Source organism: Eupeodes corollae, chromosome 2, assembly GCF_945859685.1.
Source record: "Eupeodes corollae chromosome 2, idEupCoro1.1, whole genome shotgun sequence".
Lineage (NCBI taxonomy): Eukaryota > Metazoa > Arthropoda > Insecta > Diptera > Syrphidae > Eupeodes > Eupeodes corollae.
The window spans coordinates 2,539,203-2,559,450 of record NC_079148.1 but is presented as its reverse complement, the minus strand read 5'-3'; the positions used below and the strand labels follow the sequence as shown (position 1 = coordinate 2,559,450).

Below are 20,248 nucleotides of genomic sequence, written 5' to 3'. Positions count from 1 at the left end.
GGACTTTTTTTGGGTCATCACCAGACATCCCTAAGTAAGTGTGCCAAGTTTCAAAACTGTTGGATTTTTATTGAGGTGAAAACCTTTATTAACTGGACTAAATGTGTTATGAAAGATTTGTTTCTATTTTCCTTCAAAATTATTACTTAAATTATTATTATCCAAATTCTATATACCAATTAATATACTTGTTCAGCAGAAAGATATCAAATCTCTGTATGTAAACAGTGCGGTAGCTTAATTAAGGCTTAAGATTTATTAGTTCAATACAATTTTTTTCAAAGTTTAGGGCCGAAATGTTTGCTATTAATAACACTCAGGGCCCTTGAACTTATTGGCAATTATTGAACAAAATTCAAAAGTAAAAATTGATCAAAGCTAATCCAGCCCTGATTAGAAGGATAAGCAGAGGGACTACACTGAAATAACATTAATAAAAAGTAGAAAAAAAAACAACTACAACAACTTCACAGGTAGGCGATTGCAACGATGATGATAAAGGACACATTTCGTTATGGTTCATTGAATTTCCCACTATATCCATCTATCTATCTTTTTGTGTTTTATGATATTCCTTTTATATTCGCCCCATAGAATGAATAGAAGGTACCTGATGCACGCACTTGAGTTTGGACAAAGGGCCCTATTGTGTTCGTAGGCACCGTGCGCTCTAAACTCTCAATATCTATGCCACATTCAAAATTTACTTATATTTTGATGTTTTTATATTGTTTTTTTTTTTTTTTATTGTATACCTTGACGTATTTTTAAAATTGTTTTTCAAGTAAACTGATGCTGAAATATGATTTTAGTGTAAAAAGATGATTAGCGAGAATTATAAGTTGTATAAAACGATAGAAACTGACCTCTGGGGAAGTCAATGGGAGAGTTTTTACACACCGCATCAGGTATCATATAAGTATAGGGATTTTTTGATCGATAATCATTAAGTGAACAACATTTATTTTCATTTAATGACTAAACAGAGATCACTCACAATTTTCATTAAGAAAATATTTTGGTTTAAAATGTTTTATGATGTATCATTAAATAATAGGGTTTGAGGCATGCTTGAAGGATTTGAGGGCATTTCAAAACAATTTAGATGGAAATTCCAAGAGGCATTTAGAAAGCCAACAATAAATATGGTCACAAATTTGATCAGTTAAACAAAAATATCATCATTATCGAACATTTATGTTTTTTTTTTCGAAATTTTCACTTTAAAAAAATAAAAAGAATTTTACAGGTCTATGGTAAACATTATTTAATTTCACTCTCTTTCAAAAAACTGTTTTAAAAACAATGATAGTTTTCAATTCGTAAATTTGTTCCGTTTTTACTTAATCTAGCTAAAGGTTTTGATATGTCATTGTTGTATTTTAATGTCACTTGATAGGAAAATGGGAAGTAATTTTTATACTGATACTTTTTTTGTACTAAACTCAGTGTATTCCACATCTATGTAGTTTCAGACTGAAAATTTTACTGCTGAAATATAAAGACGCTTCAGCTTACGTTTACGAGTTCAGCCATATGAATTTAATGCATGCTATCACAATGAAGCTTTAACCTCACGTTTCGTTTGACAATCGTAAGGAAAAGAACGTAATGTTAAGTAATGTGACTTTAAGCGGAAGCTCTAGTTCAAATTTGCTGAACATTTGCTTTGTCTGACAGCTCAACAGCGGTAAAAATGTCAACAAAGAAAATACATTTGCATTTGGAGGGATAACCAATTTTTTCTTGAAAACGCTTTATTTTTGTAGAACAGAAAATGAGTTTCCAAGAACTCCTCATATATTGAAGAACTTCGTCTCAGTCTGCGCTTCTTCTTGCTCCATGAGCTGAACATACCCACGATAGGATGTGTAAGCTACTTCCGCGATAAATTTAATTTTTTCGATTATATATCTTTTACTGCACGAAAAATCAAAACAAACTTTTGAGAAAAAATATCAGCTGCTAATGACAGATGTGTCATTTTAGAAATGTCATCCAACCTCGGAGCAGGCCCATCGTAACGCAGACGAAGCCGAAGCCGAAGCTAAAGCTTGTTTGTGCTTTAGTCATTCTTAGTTCAAAGTCGTTCCACACTTCAAAAGTTGTGCTAATTCTTATAAAAAAGAGAGAGCTCGCGAAAGAGTAAAACTTTTCCAATTTTTGCCAGAATTAGTCCGAGATTTGGTAATTTCTGGGCTGGCTGTCAAATTCGATTTGACGTTCACGGCAAGTAATGACAGAAGAAGAAAACATGCCTTATTGACTAAGAGTTGTCCAAGTAATACTTTTATTCTTATATGAATGAATATGAGAATAAAAGTATGAATATTTTTTATATTTTTCATTTCCTTTAATTAATCAAATAATTTTCATAAAGTTTTACTGAAGAAGAAATTTGTAGTATGAAAAATATATATAATTGTCAATATTTATTGAAAATTGTAGTGATTTTTTGTGACTAAAGACTCATTTAAGTTTCATGATTTAAGATATAATTTTATTTGTATTTAAAATAAACATAAGTTTACTTTTGTTGATATTTATTTTATTGGATTCTTTTTCATGATTAAGTTGATTTAAATTTATCAATGACCTTCGATTACTCTCCACGAGTATATTTTTTGACGTTAAAAAAGTAGTCCAAGCTTGAGAAAATTGGTGCGAAAAACGTTCTAGATATTTTGACAGTTTGCTTTCTCTCTGAGAGCATTTCATCCCTACTCCTCAAATTTTACATTTGACCAACTTTTAGTGCGAGAAATGTGTGGAACATAGCTTTTTCTTGCCGTTTTTCTTTTAAGAGAACTGAACTGTAAAAAAAGATCTGTATTTGTTTTTAGCTCAACTTGCGTTTCTTTCTTGAATTGAATTTAGTTTGGAGCACACTCAATAAAATGACCGAGCTAATGGAGGAAAAAGCTGAGTGTTTATATTGTGTGGTGTAAAAGAGACAGAAGTATTAGAAGTATTAGAAGTACTCTCGGGGCATGCTCTGCTAAGTGCTCTGCTCTGAGCTTAAAAAGAAAAACGCCTTCTTATGTGCTTGCCAGGGGAGTTCAGATATTAGGAAATCTTTTCCAAAAAAACAAATTAGTGCTTCATTTGACTTATGAAATATTTCTTTAAGGGATACAAAATTAAATTTTTAAAGAATGTTACTAAAAAATTACACGGAATCGAAACGTTGTACTAATACAAGTTTTAATGGTTCAAACGTCAGCAGTCTTCAAATACTTCGCAGTTTATCACCTAACCCAGTTTAATAATTTGTTCGTATTGTATATTGCAGTAAAATAATCATTCCCTGTTCCTTAAAAACATTGAATCTGAACACGTCTAAACAGTGACAATTCGTGGAATAAACGAAGGAAACAAACCTTAATCTTGAAAATGGGCCATTTAATGTGTTATGTCAAATACTCAGGATTCAGCAAAAAACATTAAAATTAAAATAGCCATTTTGAGATTTCAAAATATCCTTTAGTAAAATGTTTACAGTAAGATGCTAAAATCGTTTAAAACAAGCCTAATCACCTTTTTAACTTAGATTCATGCTAAAAATGTTTTGAAATGTTTATGACTTGTTTTTCATACCAATATTATTTATTTTCTGTATAAAAGAAGGGTTTTAATACTTCATTAAAAATTTGTTTAGAGAGATGTATAAATGATATATCATTAATTTTGTGCCTTACAAGAATTTATATTGGAGGAAGCCTTTTAAATGATGAAACAAGATAAAATTATATAGGGTGTTTTTTTATAGCGTGATAGTTTAGAATGACAAAATATGTTGACATTTCTGTTCAGTAAAAGTTTCCCATTCACCATAAACAACGCTTCAAAATTGAGGACATCTACTTTTTCTTTAATGTTCGAATGTAAAATGCAAGACTGGGTCTCACGAACTTTATATAAAAAGTCTATTTAAAATAAGTGCTGGTTTTTTAATGTTTCAAAATACTTGGAAAATAAGCTTATCTTTAAACATTTAAATAACATTTTATTTCCCACAAAACCTTAATTTATTAATGTTATTTGAAAATTGTTCCGTGTTTTTTAAATTAATTTTGTGTACCTATGTAGTATGTAGTATTTATAAAATTGTGAACAAAAAAAGTTGACATTTTTTATCATCAACTAATTTTGAGACTCCGTAAAACTTGCTCAGAAAAATAATTATTTAAACAGTTTTATTAGTTCCTCAGAAAATTTTAAAACAAGAAAATAGTTTTCTTCTGAAAGAAAAAGGAGCCAAGCAAAAAAATTGGAAAAAAATTCATAAAATTCTATGGTGTCGTTTATGAGAAATTTTGAATTCTTGGTTTTTGACAAAAACTTTATATTAATATGTTTGGTGTTACAAACAATACGAAATTACCAAAAGCGCATCTGCTTAAAACCTTAACATCCCAGTTCGAACTCAATCACTCAGATAAACGGACGAAATCACCGGACAGTTTTTTCCACTACCATCATCATGTTTTTTTTTTTAAATAAATAAATGAGGTAGCGCAACAGTCCATGAAGAACCAGTGCCTAGTGACTTACAACTCTCAACCATTCCTTTGTGCGAGAAATGTTGTCAGAGACGGAAGGGACCTACAGTTTATATGCCGAATCCGAACGGCTAATTTAAGAAAGCACTTTTCATGACAAGATTTACTCTTGTAGCAAGAGGCAGTACCCGTGAAAAAAGTTAGGTGGCACAGGCAGGGATTCACCCAACGCACTAACCATCACGCTACGGGTACTATAACATGTTTTTTGTTTTTATAAAATTTCGAGTTCGAAAGTTTTTACGGATGAAAATACGTTAAAATCGTTCCTATATGTAGCAAGTGAAAATTATGTATATTGTATTTCTGTCTTTCTTTTTACGGGGGTTTTGTTTTCTTCGTATGGTTTTCAATCTGGCAACACCTATTTTGGAGTTAGTTTTTTGACAGCTGTCATTTGATTAAGGGCCGGTTATATCTATCCGAACACTTCATCAGTAACATTTGAAACAGGAGGAATTTGAAATGTTTTACTGATGAGCGTTTATGTCAATCAGTAAATTTACGTCATTAAATGTTGTTTTCTTTCGATCATAACATCGGGCTTCACGCCTCAGACAGTTTTTGTACTGTTGCTTTCATCAGTCAAATTTATAATGATGTGATCGGAACGGTACACAATTGGAACACCAATAGTAAAATGAAATGGAATTTTGTTTGGCTTTGGCAGTGAGCTGTTCAGTAAAATGAAATTTCATCATTAAAAAATTAAAATGGATTTATAAATTAAATAAAACTTTAAATGCATGGTTTCATTTTGAAAAAAATAAAATGCACGACTAGGTCGCACGAACTTGCTCCTGTATGCAAAGAGTCTGTTTAAAAATATACCTGCAAAATAAGTTTGGCTTCAAAGATATAAATGCCATTTGAATTGTCAAAAAAACCGCACGATCTTTGTATATGAAAACCATAGTACTCTCATGAGCAGAAACTTTTAGGGCGACCAGATGCCGAGTCGTTGGTGTGGCGTTAGTTTTGAAAGTGGAGAAGTTCAGCGGGAGCGAGAGAAAAATATTATTCCCATTCCCATAAGCAGCCAGCAGAATAAGGGAGATAATTAATTTTCGACGAAAAAAGTCAACACAATTTCCTTCATTTTATTTGAGTCTATCCTCGTATATGTTTTCACATAAAGAGCTTCCATATGAAGGTTGATGAATTTGTTTTTGTTTTATTTATATCAGTGCACTTTATATAACAAACAAAATGGCTTATTTTATATAATAAGGGGATGAAACAAACTTTTATATGCTTAAGTCAGCTGTTTAGGATCTTTTACCTATATTTGTTTTTATTCACATTCATAAGTCTGATTTTACTTGTGTACGATCTTTGTATATGAAAAATGGTTTCTATTAACTATAAAGCTACAATGCGATTCATATAGATTGAACTTGTTCCTTAAAAGCTTTTTTTCCTTTTGATAGCTTTATTGTAATTTCATATTAGACGAACCAGGATGGAAAATAAATAAGATAAGAAAGAGGCAGACCATGAATGTTTAAATTGTAAGGCGATCGCCTATTGGTTGTGTAGTTAGGTAGCAGGTAGATGTCTAAAACGACCATAGAATAGTTCACTTGGCGTGCTTAGCTTTATGCAGATAGAAAGATAAGGACATGTTTATGATGATAATGAAGGAATGCTATTGGTGGCTAGAAGGTACATACTACATTCCTTCTTAAGTTTTCAGCGCAAACATGGAGTTATTACGTTCAGTCTATTTTTTTCACTAAAGTTTTAAAAAACAAGCATACGAACAAGTACAAGAAATTGCTGTTCATGTGCTGTTTACAGTCAGGCTCTTGTGCGTTTTGGATTTTAGTTAAGAAGTGACACTTAAGCAGTAGTTGTAGAAGTTGTACGTAATACCTTTATAAATAGGTACAATGTGTATGCGTTGAAAAAGTGATTCTAATAGAAAATACATATACTCTCTCTGGCCAGTTTCTTTAACTTGTAGGTACTAAGTATTTATTTTTTTATATAGGCGAAGGCCAGTAAATCATTTGTGAAACAACCTTATTCGTAAAGAATAATACCTATTTTAAAATCATTATATACAAAGTTACCAAGATAATACTTCTTGATAGACTCTTAAAATAGATTGTTGATTAAATATATCATATTCGTTAATCCGATACAGTTGCGCTACATGGGCGGCCACATAAATATGTACCAAATGCACTAATTTGGATGAAAGCTAGGAATGTAATTACAATTTTGTCAAAATAATGCGATCTTTCGGGCTCATGCACACTAAAAATAATTAAAAAAAAATTATTTTAAGATTCAAAATTTTACCTGAAAAATAAGTTTGTCTTCAAAAATTTAAATGCCATTTTATAAATAAAAAAACCGTTGATTTTTCAAATTTTTATTTTGAAAATCGTTAGAGCCATTTTTTTTTTAATTAATTTTTTATATATAAAATTTTCCAATTTTGTTCTAAAAATATTTTTGGAATGCAGTTGTTTAGCGATTGTAAATATACGTCTTACGTTTGAATTAAGTAAAAAATTGTTGACCCGTTTTTGAGATATAGAGTTTTGAAAAATAAAAATTCAATATTTTTTAAAAAATCCAAACAATTAAAAATTGCATTTTTGTTAATCAAATATTGTTAAGGCAATATAGGAGCTTATTCAGAAAAAAAATTATTAAAATCAGTTCATAAGTTGCTGAGAAAATTAAAAAACAAAATAACGGTTCTATGAGCGGTACCTTTCCTGAGCAATACAAAAATATGGTTTTCTTATAAAAAGAAGACAAGTCAAAAAATAAAATTTTAGAGAAAATTTAAAAAAAATCTATCGGTTTGTTTTTGAGAAAATTCAAATTTTCGGTTTTTGACCAAAAAAATTGTATGGGGGCCACTGTTAGTTTTGATCTTAAAAAAAAAATGAAAAAAACGCCTAACGCGAATCTGCTCAAAACCTTAACTTCCAAGTTTGAACTCAATCGACATAATGGTTTAGGCTGTAGGAGCGTGGACAGACAGACAAAACCGACCGGACGGAATCGCGGGACCCACTTTTTTCGACTTGTCTACCATGGTAATATCATGTTTGATTAAAATCTCGAGTTCGAAATTTTGCACGAATGCAAAACTTGCCATATAGTTCCTATATGTCGCAAGTAAAAATGCTTGAATATAGGCTTCATCTTACTGCACAATCTTTTGCTAGAAATAAATCTGTAACATTTTCAAAAAGTAAAACAAAAAATTTACTGATGGATTTTACTGATAGCTATAACCGGCCCCTTATGCTAAGTTTGGTTTGTCATTTTTAACAACATTCGCAAATCGTGCAAACAATCAATTTATTGGAGGGAACTTTTGCTGAGCGCATTATCTCGAGCCGTGGGGCCTGTAATATGGCTTCCAAGATCGTGCGATTAAACACCGATGGACTATTTTGTGTGAGGTTATGTGAAGTCTCTTGACTACGCGAAGATAAGCCTTAAACGATTGATGCCTTTTTAAAAGAATAAGCATGTAGTTGTTCTAATATATGCTCAAAAGTTGTAGAAAATTAAGCCTCTCGGCTGGAATATATAATCGAGTTAGCCCAAATAGCAAACCCCTATCATAGTAAATTTATATGCCATTTATTTCTTTTTGAAAACCACAAGTCTTAAAAGTACACCCTTTATTATTATTATTTATAGTTCTCAAGCTCTTAAGAAAACACAAGATTTTACATTTAATTTGTTGTCAAAACAAGTACGATTTAACATAATTAATATTTTCTTCCAAACTTTTAAACTCTCCTTTCCTCTGACTAAATAATTCCAAATTTTAATTAGGCTTGTCTTTAAAAAATAATGTCAAAAACGACCCTGCGCTATCTCTGATTATGATCATTAATATCCTGATTAAACGTACCATATAACTTCTATAAATATTATGAATTAAAAACATTTTTTTTTGAACATAATTGATGGTTTCTTATCAATGTGACAAATTTTACTATCTGACATTGAAAAGTATAAACACTTGATTAATTTATTAATACAAATAATAGATATATGTGATCCATATAAACGAATTTTATTCAATGAAATAAAATGTTAATTAGCATTGAAAGTCAGAGTCAGACTCAGTTCAGTGGTTCAGTTCTTTTATACCTCGTTTCTACTCGTACCTCAAGTGCAAATTAAATTTATAAACAATAGAATTAAAATAACAAATCAAAAACCCACGAATTATTATTATTATTTGTTATAGGAACTTATTCACAAGTTTGGCCTGAATACTCAATGCCGCTTCATATTGTTGTCTTTAAATTAAAGAAAAAATACAACAAACAAAACTTTGAAATTTAATGTAACTTTATATACAATTATTTGATCACATTAAAAAAAACAACAATAATTGGCTGTGAATATAATTTGCATTTCATATTTTCTATCTCTCTATTTTAATTTCAATTGAATCGAAAAAAAAAACAACAAAATAGACAAAAATTCTGATACAAAATAAACTAAAATAAAATTTAAAAATCCATCCAATCCATCACAATATTATCATCTTCTAGATTGAATAATAAAATTATAAACGATTTGTATTTAAGTCATATTCTGGTGTCGATGAAAACACACCTTTTTTCGTAATAGAAACGCGTTGCGATACGACTCAAGAATACAAAGATAACAAATAGTATTCAATTCCGATACTTAAATAATCTATAAATGTACACTTTGTGCCACCTGAATAGCGACAAGATTTTTTCGTGTGGTTATTTGTCGATATTTTTTAAACCCTTTGGTTTTTTATGGAAAAACTCAAATTAGAAATGAATTAAGTATTTATTAAGTTTATAATTTGAAACAAAATGTTGGATTAGAAGAGCACTTCTTCAGAAGAAAGCGGGGATACCATCAGGACCAGCGGGTTAACGAATGTTGGGATCTCTTAGGACTCCCGCCACAGTTTGAGCATTGACGCCTTCAAGAATTGGGGGGGGGGGGGGGTTGGCATGACACTACCAGGTAAGGTGGAATTTTCGGTGAACTGCCTTGCTAACAAGTTTTCTTTCTCAATAATAGACCTTACTAAAGAAGTGTCATTAGCAACAAGCGTAGGGACCGAGGAAAAATTAAAATTTATCATGTTTTTTACGAATGACCAACAATTCTTACTGCTTTTGAGACATTGCAATATTTTTCCCCGTAGTTGGAAAACGGCATTTGTTCAGCCAATCTCAAAGTAGCGACCGATAGCACTAACGTCTCTTCTTTCTAAGGTCTTGCAAAACGCTGATTTATTATCAGCTTGAGAAATATCTTGAGGAACGAAAGCTTCTTAATGACCAGCAGTGCGACTTTCGTAGCTATAGGTCCACTTATGATCTTATGTTTCATTTCACAAATCCTTACAATGGTTTGTAGAAAGTATGACTATTGCACTTTATATTTCAAAGGCATTTCATAAATCAAATCTGTCATCTTGCTCTCTTATCGAAAATGAGTGCTTTTGGTATTGACGAATTTTTTCTTCGTTGGATTAAAAATGTTCTTTGGAACAGTTCAATACAAGTGGTTTTGAATGGATTCAAGTCTGAATCCCATGAAATAAATGTTGTTGTGCCCCAGGGTATCGTTTTGTCTCCGAACCTTTTTCTCATTTATATAAACGATCTTCTGTCTGCTCTTTTCGTATCCAATACCAATTAATTGTTTCGCTGACGAACACTCTTAGCTTTTCGTATTAGTTTCCAGACTCACAACCTTCCTCATCGGAGTGGAACTGCAACTGCAAAACATGATTAGCTCTTTAAATTCCGACCTACACAACATTTTTCAATAGGGATTAAATAAACCGAGTGAAATTTAAAGCTTCTAAAACACAATGCTGTCTTGTATCGTTAAAGCGAGATAAACCTTCCTTGTCACTATCTATGAGTGGCACTTGCACTAACGAAATTAAAAACTTCGATATCTTGGGAATGTGCATCATTAACCACCAATTGTTGCAGGATCACATATGTGATGTTGCCAAAAATGCCTCAATATGTTTGGATTTTCTGAGATAAGAAAAGAAATTTGTCTTTCCTTCTAATCTGTCTACAATCTACAAAACCTGTATACGTCCAAAACTTGAATATAACTTAAGTAAGTAAGTAACTGGGCTGGTGCTCCAGTTACTTACTTACTTAAGCTTCTTGGACAGTATTCAAAGAAGAGCTTTCAAAATGATTGGTGACATAGTATCATCAACTCGACTACGTGATTCGAAAATCGTCGTAAAGTTTCTTGTCAAACACTTTTTTACTGTTTTTTTAACGGGTTTTGCTCTTTTAGCCGTACTACGCGATTGTGGAATGGCTTGCCATGCTCTATCTCAAGAATTCAAAATCCATGTGTACCGACACCTTCTATCCAACCCTTCTCTCTTTTGGTAATGCACTGTGTTTTAGGCATATTCAAGATATACAAAACACTTTTAGCGGACGTTAATTTTATATCCGCCATAGAACTTGTATTTATCAACTTAATCCAAACATTTTGTTTTTATATATGAACTTAATACATATCACATTTATTCTACATTTGGGGTTTTCCAAAAAACCTAAGGATTTGAAAAATCAAAAAAAAAAAAAAACGAAAAAACCTTGTCCCTATTCATGTGACATAAAGTGTACCTATGCAAAATGTTTTTTTAGTAGAAGAATACCAAAATACTAAGTTTTTGTATTTAAAAAAAATAATAAAAAAAAAAAACAATCTACACACGTTTGTTATTCATATTTTTTTGTTCGAGTAACAAAAAAAATAACTTCGCACATTATACAACAAAAAAAATCATATTTTTTTTCTTATTGTTGCTATTTTAGAACAATTTTTTCTTTGAACAATAAATTCTGTTGAAAAAGGTTCAAACATTTTGTACGTTTTCGTAAAAACAACAACTGCTGAATTGAGTAAATTCTGTGGGTATTGATACTGAGTCACGTACGTACTTTTACGTTGCCGGGATCGCTGATTGTAATAAATGTATCTACAACTTGAACACCATATATAATATATTTTTATATTCTCGCTCTCTTTTGAATTGAAAATAAAAAAAATAAAAAATTTAAATAAAAATGAAAAGAAAAAATTGCGTGTGTAGGACGACCGACGGCGGCGGTGACGGTGACGGCAACAGCAACCGGCATGCGAAACTCTGGCGATTGTTAAAAGTAGTTGTTTTATACCCAATGATTATACCTACTGCCAAGACCAAGACCAACCGATGAATAATTCCTTTGACGCCACACGCCAAAGCCGCACACGTAGCAAAACAACAACAAAACACAAAACACAAAAAATAACCAACAACCAGCTACCGAATCTGAATATACTCGTACTCGAATACATTGTATTCTTTATAGATACTTTATACCCACATTTTGTATCTGAACTCAATATTGCTGAGTATATATAAAAATGCCTAAAAATAGTCACCATACCGGCTAGAGAATAACAAAACGAAAAAATTTAAAAATTTATCATCGCCATTGTTATCAGTAGATTATTATGTACCTTCCCTTCCTCTTACCCCATGTCCAGCCCATACATACCACTTATTCAAGTTTAAGTCAAAGAAAACGTAAAAAATATATATATTTATTTATAAACATGTACATAAATTGTTTATTTAAAATAAAATAACAAACAAAAAAAAACAGAATTTTTAAATCTCTAGCCAAATGCCGATGAATTTTGAATTGTTGAGCACGCTCTGGCTCACGTTCAGTATGGGATTTACTGATATTAGCAAAATAAGGAAAAAGCTTAGGCCAATATGGGATATCTCAGAGAAGTTTTGACATTTTTCGTCAAATGACGTTTGATCACCATTAAAACGATAAGGCGTTAAAACCATAAATCTTCTTTAGCAAAACCTGAAATTCCAGGGCCCACAGTTATAGGAAAAGCAACTGTATGACCTTATTTAAAAAATCCCAACAAAAATTTGATTTTGTTTTCACATGTTCCTCAAGTGTCAAAATAATTTTAATAACAATTTACTGAGATACAATTGATCGACTTTGTTCTATAACATAAATTTAAAATAAATATTAATATATTGATATTTTTTTAATTTCCATTGTGAATTACTTAACGAAATAAATTGATAAGTATGACACTTCATGTCGAACTAACGTCAAAAACAAAATTAAAATACTTTTGGTTTGATGTTATAAAGAAGGCTCAGGTTCAGTATGGATTTCATAGTATAAGCAAAATAAGGAAAAACTTAGGCCGTTGTTATCTTAGAGAAATAACGAAATTTTTTGACAGTTTTCATCAAATGACATTTGAGAATTCAGCACCATTTAAATAATAATTCACCAAAATCAAAAATTTTTTTAAACGGAACCTATTATTGCAGAACCTTATATAATAATTCAAGCAAACGTATGATATTATGTCAAAAACCCAACGAATATTTGATTTTGTTTTCAAATGTTCCCCAACCGTCAAAATAATAATAAATATTTACTGAGATACAATTTATCGATAATATATAATATTATTTATATTATATTTGATACATTTTAAAATGCCATTGTGAATTACGTAACGAAATAAGTAAATTGATCAATAAGACAGTTAATGTCAAATCAATGCCAAAAACAATTTTATAAAACTTTGTATGCATGTATGTGTCTAACTATATACAGTTAAATTAAATAATTGTAAAGTAATAAAAAAAATTGGAATTTTAAATTAAACAATATCGACACGAAACGCAAGAATACCGTCATATTCAATAGGCAGGTGATTGCCGACTGTCTAATTCTTTATAATCATTTTGTCTATTTTTTTCTCTTCCTTTTTTAATGAACATGATAAAGACGGTTATCGTCAAAACAGGTGCCATTTTATTGAACGATCTTATTTATTTAACGCCATACGGGCGATAATAATTGTACTAATAAAATTTCTCCAATTTCCTTTTTTTAAATGTTTGTTTGTTTTTTCAGCTGTCAAATCCAATTAATCTCCCAAAGAATTGTATTGTCATATTAAACATTTGACGAAACTTAACGAAACTTACTCGAATTATGGCTAAACATTCATAAGTGAGTATTTTTCTTATATAGTTGGATTGTCATGTTTTTCAGATAAAACGTTTTGTAGGCTATGTAAGTTTGTTATGATTTTCTAAATCAATAGTCACTATCTTTAATGTTCCGTTTTTCCAACGATGTTTGAATAGCTACCTTTCGCTTTTCGAGTTGCCTTATTCCATTTAAAAACTTTATGCATATACTCACGTTTCGAAGTTTTGATACAAATCTAATTGTAAAATTTTAATTCTTAGGCTCAAATTCAGGTTGGTTCTTTCCAACAATTCTTTACATCTTGCCCTATCGGACAACGTAATCGTATGTTTTTTCAAATTCTAAATCAATTTTTGAGCCAGCTTTAACTTGTATGATCGTAAGCCAGTGTCCAATGCAAAATGTGCAATAATTTAGTCTGAGCGATACCTAATTTTTGAGAACATCGTCGTGGACGTCAATGTTTCATTGTCACGGCAACATCACATAACGAAGATGCAGACTCAAATTTTTGTACCACACTTCTTATTCCTTCTTTAGTACGGCGAGAATAAAGACCAAATTAACGGTCTTTTTATATTTGTTTTTAATATAAAAGGGGTATTTAAAATCGTTGTAAATTTGAATGACTTACGTACAAATTATTATAAAATACTAAGAGTGAAATAAACGGGCTAAGGTTGATAAAATATTTTTTGCAATAAGTCAAAGAACGTTTATTTTAAATAAAAATACGAACTCTAAAATAAATAATTTTAAAATTCTTTTGTTAAAAAACACGATGCTTGAGACCATCGGCTAGCGGTCTTTCCAACGAAATTAGTAATTTAACATCACATTTGTTGGGTTGAAGTAATTCTAAAAGTAAAAGTAATATTTTGTTCTTCTAACGAATTCAAAACCTAAACACTTTAAGTTTTTAAAACATATTGGAACAAAATAAAATTACGGCTATTTTTAAATTATAACATAAAAAAAAAACGAATATTTTTGTAAGAGTATTTTTCAAAATTTCTAATTTTTGTTTGCATTTTTCAAGAAGTTTTCTTTTAAGAACCTGAAATGCTCCAGAGATGAGATTCCAATTCAGATCAACAATCCTTTGAGAAAAAAACTCAATTTTATTGACCATTGAATAGAAGAAAACATCTATCAAAATTAACTTACAAAAAGAATAATATTTCTTGGAACTTGAGATTTTCTGTGGGCCCCTTAAACTTTGCTAAAGCTCTTTAAAAAACAGCGCTCCCTTAAATAAAAAAGTTGGATTCAAGGCTTTGCCATCTTTGCTATTGACATAAGTTACACTTGAATACAGTTTACAATATCACTACCAAAATTTAAAGGGCCCATACATCTTAGGCCAAAGTATGCTGAATCCAGCACTGTTACACTGACTACTGTCTCATTGCCTTTCGTGTCCCCTCAAAAAAGCTTGTTGGCCTTGGCAATGACACCTAGATGGTGAAAGCTGTGTTGTCGCTTTCCGATTATGTGCACACATTCGCCATTAAAAAAAAAAGAAGCAATTCCTAACCTTTTTTATGTATTTTGTGTTTTTTTTTTTGTTTTAATTCATATTCTGAATTTTATATATAAATTTATATGAATTGTATTTTTTTTCTACAATCAACCATCAAATTATTCCAGAGATTTTGCATATTTTATTAACTACTAAATTAAATGATATACACATGTATCTACAGTTTATAGATAGGTAGCTTATCTTATAAATACAAAATATTTGATTCAAAAAAATAATAAGAATTTTATTAGAAAAAAGGAAATGAGGAAAAGAATGAATGATTTATTTGTTTTTGTTTTCTATACAAGAAATAGAATTTGACAGAAAATGATTTACGGTCTTACAATGTGTTTTTTTTTTTCAGTTTTATTTTGATATTCCAACGTTCTTGCGCTTTAATTTAATAACATTTATAGACTGGATAACTGAAAAAAAATCCCTATAATTGTGGTGTAAGCTTTAGTTAGTTATTAAACATTAAAATTGATCTAAAGATAAACTTTACAAAAATAAAGTTAAAATCAGTAACACCTTTTCAAGACATAATTATTCAGATTAGGGTTTAAAGCACGACTTAATGTTACACAATAAACTTGATGAGATAACAAATAATTGACTTACCTATTTTATCTATCGTAAGAATTTTTGAGAAAAACGTCTTTTTCAGTAAGCTTTGCTTTACTCCTTAAATTCTTGGTTAACTTAAAAACTGCCCTAAGATTTTTTGTTGAAAAGTCGTTGTCAACAATATTAGTTGAATTTGAATTGAAATAAATTGTAAACTCCAAGGGGAGCATCCACAATTCATAGTGGAAGGAGTTTATTTCCAAAGCTAACTATTACTTTTTTTGTTTTGGTAGTTTAGCAAATTGCACTCAAGTGGATGTAATATACACCGATTTTCCGAAGGCTTTTGATCGGGTAAACATAATGTTCTTTTGAAAAAAAACTTGAATTGCTTGGCTTCCACTCGAATCTCCTAAAATGGATCAGAAGCTATTTGGTTGGACGAAGACAATATGTTAAAATTGGTGAAACACAACATTTTTCCGGTGTACCTCAAGCTAGTCATCTTGGTCCACTCCTCTTTATTTTATTTGTAAATGATTTACCAAATTGTATTGAAAGTTCTAGATGTCTTTTATATGTTGATGGTCTCAAAATTTTTAGTTCTGTAAGTTCTTAATCAGATGTTATAAAAATTCTATTGGATATTGATAATATTACCAAGTGGTGTTTCATAAATTATTTACATTGTAATGCAAAAAAGTGTAGTATTGTTACGTTTTCTAAAATAAAGTATCCGATATGTTTTGATTACAAAATTAAGAATAAGTTCTTAATAAGGTTCTCTCCAATGAAATACAAAATTTTTCTGGTGTACCACAAGGTAGTCATCTTGGTCCACTCCACTTCATTTTATTTATAAATGATTTCCCGAATTGTATTCAAAGTTCTAGATGTCTTTTATATGCTGATGATCCCAAGATTTTTAGTTCTGTATCTGTATTTTATCAGATGCTAGTAAAATTCAATTGGATATTGATATTACCAAGTGGTATTTCATAAATGGTTTACATTTGAATGCAAAAAGGTGGAGTATTGTTACGTTTTGATTACAAAATTGAGAATCAGTTTTTAATGAGGTTAACAAATCAAAAGGATCTTGGTGTGATTTTTTACTCGAATATAAATTTAATTTTAAAAGCTAACGACATGTTGGGATTTATTTCAAAAACTTCTAAGTCATACTTTAAAAACTCTTTTTGTATCCCTTGTAAGACCTTTACTTGAATATTGTTGCATAATATGGAACAATAACGTATTGTGCTCAAAGTCACAGACTGATAGATTACAATATAATAGACAGTGAGAGTAAGAACTTCAGATGTCAAAACTATGATCAAACAAAGTTTAAAACCACTTAATGATCATAAGTTTATCGAACTTAATGGTTGTTCGTGAAACTAGAATACGTGAGAATATACTATCAAACTTTTTTAATCTAAAATATCCAAAATTCTAAGTATTCTTATGTCACATAAATCATACTCATAGTAAAAATACTACAATTACTTACAATTCCAGTGAATTTTTACAATGACAAAGTTACATATCTTCTTATTACAAAACAATATTGTATCGGTATTTCGCTTTCAATAAACTCAATCTAATGAGTATACTTTTCTTATACCTCCAATCAAATAGTTTCTTGTTCTTCAGCTTAATTTGTTTCCAACATTCTTTCATATATACTCTTCTATAGGTACATAGATAGGTACAAGTACTACAAATTTGCCAATTATAACATAATCTTCCTACGAACTATTCGAACTATATAGATACAAAAATGTATCTACAAAAAGAAAATATGTATCTACTACCTCTGTACAAATATTTACGTCATTGCAAATTGATATCTATATATAGAAATTTAAATTAGATTCGTTTGCAATAATTTTTTTTGTTGTATTTTCCCTTCTTTTTGCCTTTACTTCACTCCCCTTCTCTGTTCAATAAAACGAAAGAAAAAAAAAAACATATGCATACAAAATAACACAGAGAATCGTGTTCTGTTTATTTAGCACAGTAACTGAGAACTTATTGTACATTTTAAACTTCATAAACATACTCGTATATATTTCTACATACTCGCACACGAAACGAAGAATGTACACAATAATGCTTCTTCATACAAAATCCATTAATTTCTTAAGAACTGATGAGTTATTGTAAAATGATATCAATTAGACGAAAGTTAATGGAAAAATAACGAGGAGAAGTATAAAAATGTAATAAAACCATCGACAGATAGCTTGACCCCACCTGATAGCTGGTAAAGTATCTATATTCTATAGATATTGTATCTAATCTACTATGATGATGATGATGAGTACCTACGTACACAAAATCATATGGTAACGGTAGCATATTTCGACAGACAACGCGAACGCGAAAGCAGCGAACTCGAATTCAAACTCAAAACGCGAAGCTCTTAATGAGGTAATGTAAGCCTTTTTTGACAGACGACGATGATGAAGAAATAACCGACACACATTCTCGCACATAAACTGTCATTCATAGTATCACCGTGCGTCGTATAGTCGTCGTGGTTGTCGTTGTCGGCTAGAAGCTTGTACTATATATAGTAAGTACTTGAAAACCTCCCCTTCACACCCCCTCTATATTGTTTGTGGAGCACTCCTCTATACGAGTATAGCCACATCAAACATGTCTAGCTTCAAATTCATTCAGCTTTTCACCCCATAAAAGCTAATTGCTCAAATAAACTTTTTTTTTATTTTTATTTTTCTTCCTCTTTACTTTTGTTTTCCCTTTTATTTAAACTTAATTCTCTGCTTGATTGTATATGTAAATACCATCGCATAGAGTGTTAAAACTCACACAAATAACCAAACAAGAGAAACAAAAAAAGAAAGATAAGGAAATTAAAAAAAATATAACTTGCACCTACCTTTGGGATGGATTGTATAGGAATTATATCTTATTCTTCTTCTTTGATTAATTAAATCGAAATTTTGACAGATGACAAAAGTGACAGATGTCAGTTGTTTACACAGTCGAGATAAACTCCATTCATATACAAACATCTATTATGACAGTTATAGTTTTGTGACATCTTAAAGTACGATTACATTGTTTTTATTTTTGTGCGTTTGCATATTCAAAGAAAAGTAGTTAGGTAGGTATGTGGGATTAGAAATAATGGGCATGGGGTATAAATTAATGTTCATTTATCTTGCACTTGATTTGGCAAACTTTTGTTGTTGTTTTTGTCTCTTTCTCTCTCTCTTTCTACACTCTCTTTCTTTCTCTCTATGTTTTTCATCATTTAGTGAGTGCTCGTGTTGGCGTTGGCACTGGTGGCCCACCCTCTCATACTATGTCGGTGAAATGGCCTTGAACGAAAGTTTTCCGTTTTCCTTTGTCAGATTTTTGTGTGTAAAATCCTGATTGTTTGTTTGTTTGTATTGAATAAAACACACACATATTCGCACACACACACCTTCACACAAATACGTTCGTTTGTCGTTCTATAGCAGCACTGATAGATTAAGATTGAATATTTTTTTTTGAAAATTTGTAATATCTTTTGAAAATGAAAAATAAAAAAAAAACTAGAAAACCGATCGAAAAATTACATAATGTAGTTCTCCAAAACCACTGACATATCGCACCACTGTCACTTTATAATAATAATCTCTACCACCCACAACAAACAGCAGCACCAGTAGCAGCAGCAGCAGTAACAACAACAACAGCAACAACAATTAATTATAGGAATTTTATTGTAAAAGGCCAGTGACAGTGACAGTAACAGTGACAGTTGGTCGAATTGTCACTCCGACTGACATACAATTGCAAAAACAGAACAACATTTTTCTTTTCGTACAAAAATAACACAATACGAGTAATAATAAAAGTACAATTCCCTAGAATCCCGTGCCGTGCAACCGTGCAAACGTATCGAGAGAAATCGGGCGGTGCGGTTGGCATAGAGTACCGTAGCCGAATGAGATTTATACACGAGGAGCTTTTTTATTGAATTGAAAAGGAAAAGACGAACGAGTAAAAGAAGAAAAAACAACAACGAGAAGAATAAAAAGAAAAACAAGTTAAACACAGAATCAAACAAAACCAAAACCAACAAGAACAGAAACAGAAACAGTACCAAAAGCAACAACAGCAACAACAACAACATCCAGAAATACTCTGTTCGGCGAGAGTATCTTTACTCTATGGACACAAGCACTACATTGGATGGTGTGTACTGTGTAGTATTTACCTCGCTATCTGTGCTCAGCGGGGAGGGACGGGGCGGTGCGGTACGATACGTAATGTTTCACCGTCCGTCGTTGTCGTCGTTGGAGTATAGTATAGTAAGTATAGTGCCTAACCTACACGTGATATACTTTTACACTACGAACGTGTAGAAAACTTGAAGGACTTGGAGCTGTATATAGCTGTAGCTGGATCTGGAGCTGGAGACAGTTCGGTGGCTGGTTAAGGAGGTGCGCGCTGTCAAGCCTTCTCTTTACCTCTGTTCCATTATCATCTCTGCTCGTGCTTACTGGCTC

General features: G+C 31.0%; 1 protein-coding gene across 2 annotated transcripts in view; it reads right to left on the bottom strand.

The window, feature by feature from the left end:
- Positions 1-20,248, bottom strand: part of LOC129944031 (transcription factor mef2A) — a 78,647-nt gene that overhangs the window by 7,801 nt on the left and 50,598 nt on the right. The window contains exon 1 of one of the 2 annotated variants that reach the window (XM_056053188.1): positions 18,625-19,858. The exons of the other annotated variant lie outside the window; for it this stretch is intronic. The gene's annotated coding sequence lies outside the window, so the exon portion shown is untranslated. Of the gene's footprint in view, positions 1-18,624; positions 19,859-20,248 lie in introns of those variants that run through there. 2 annotated transcript variants of the gene reach the window in all.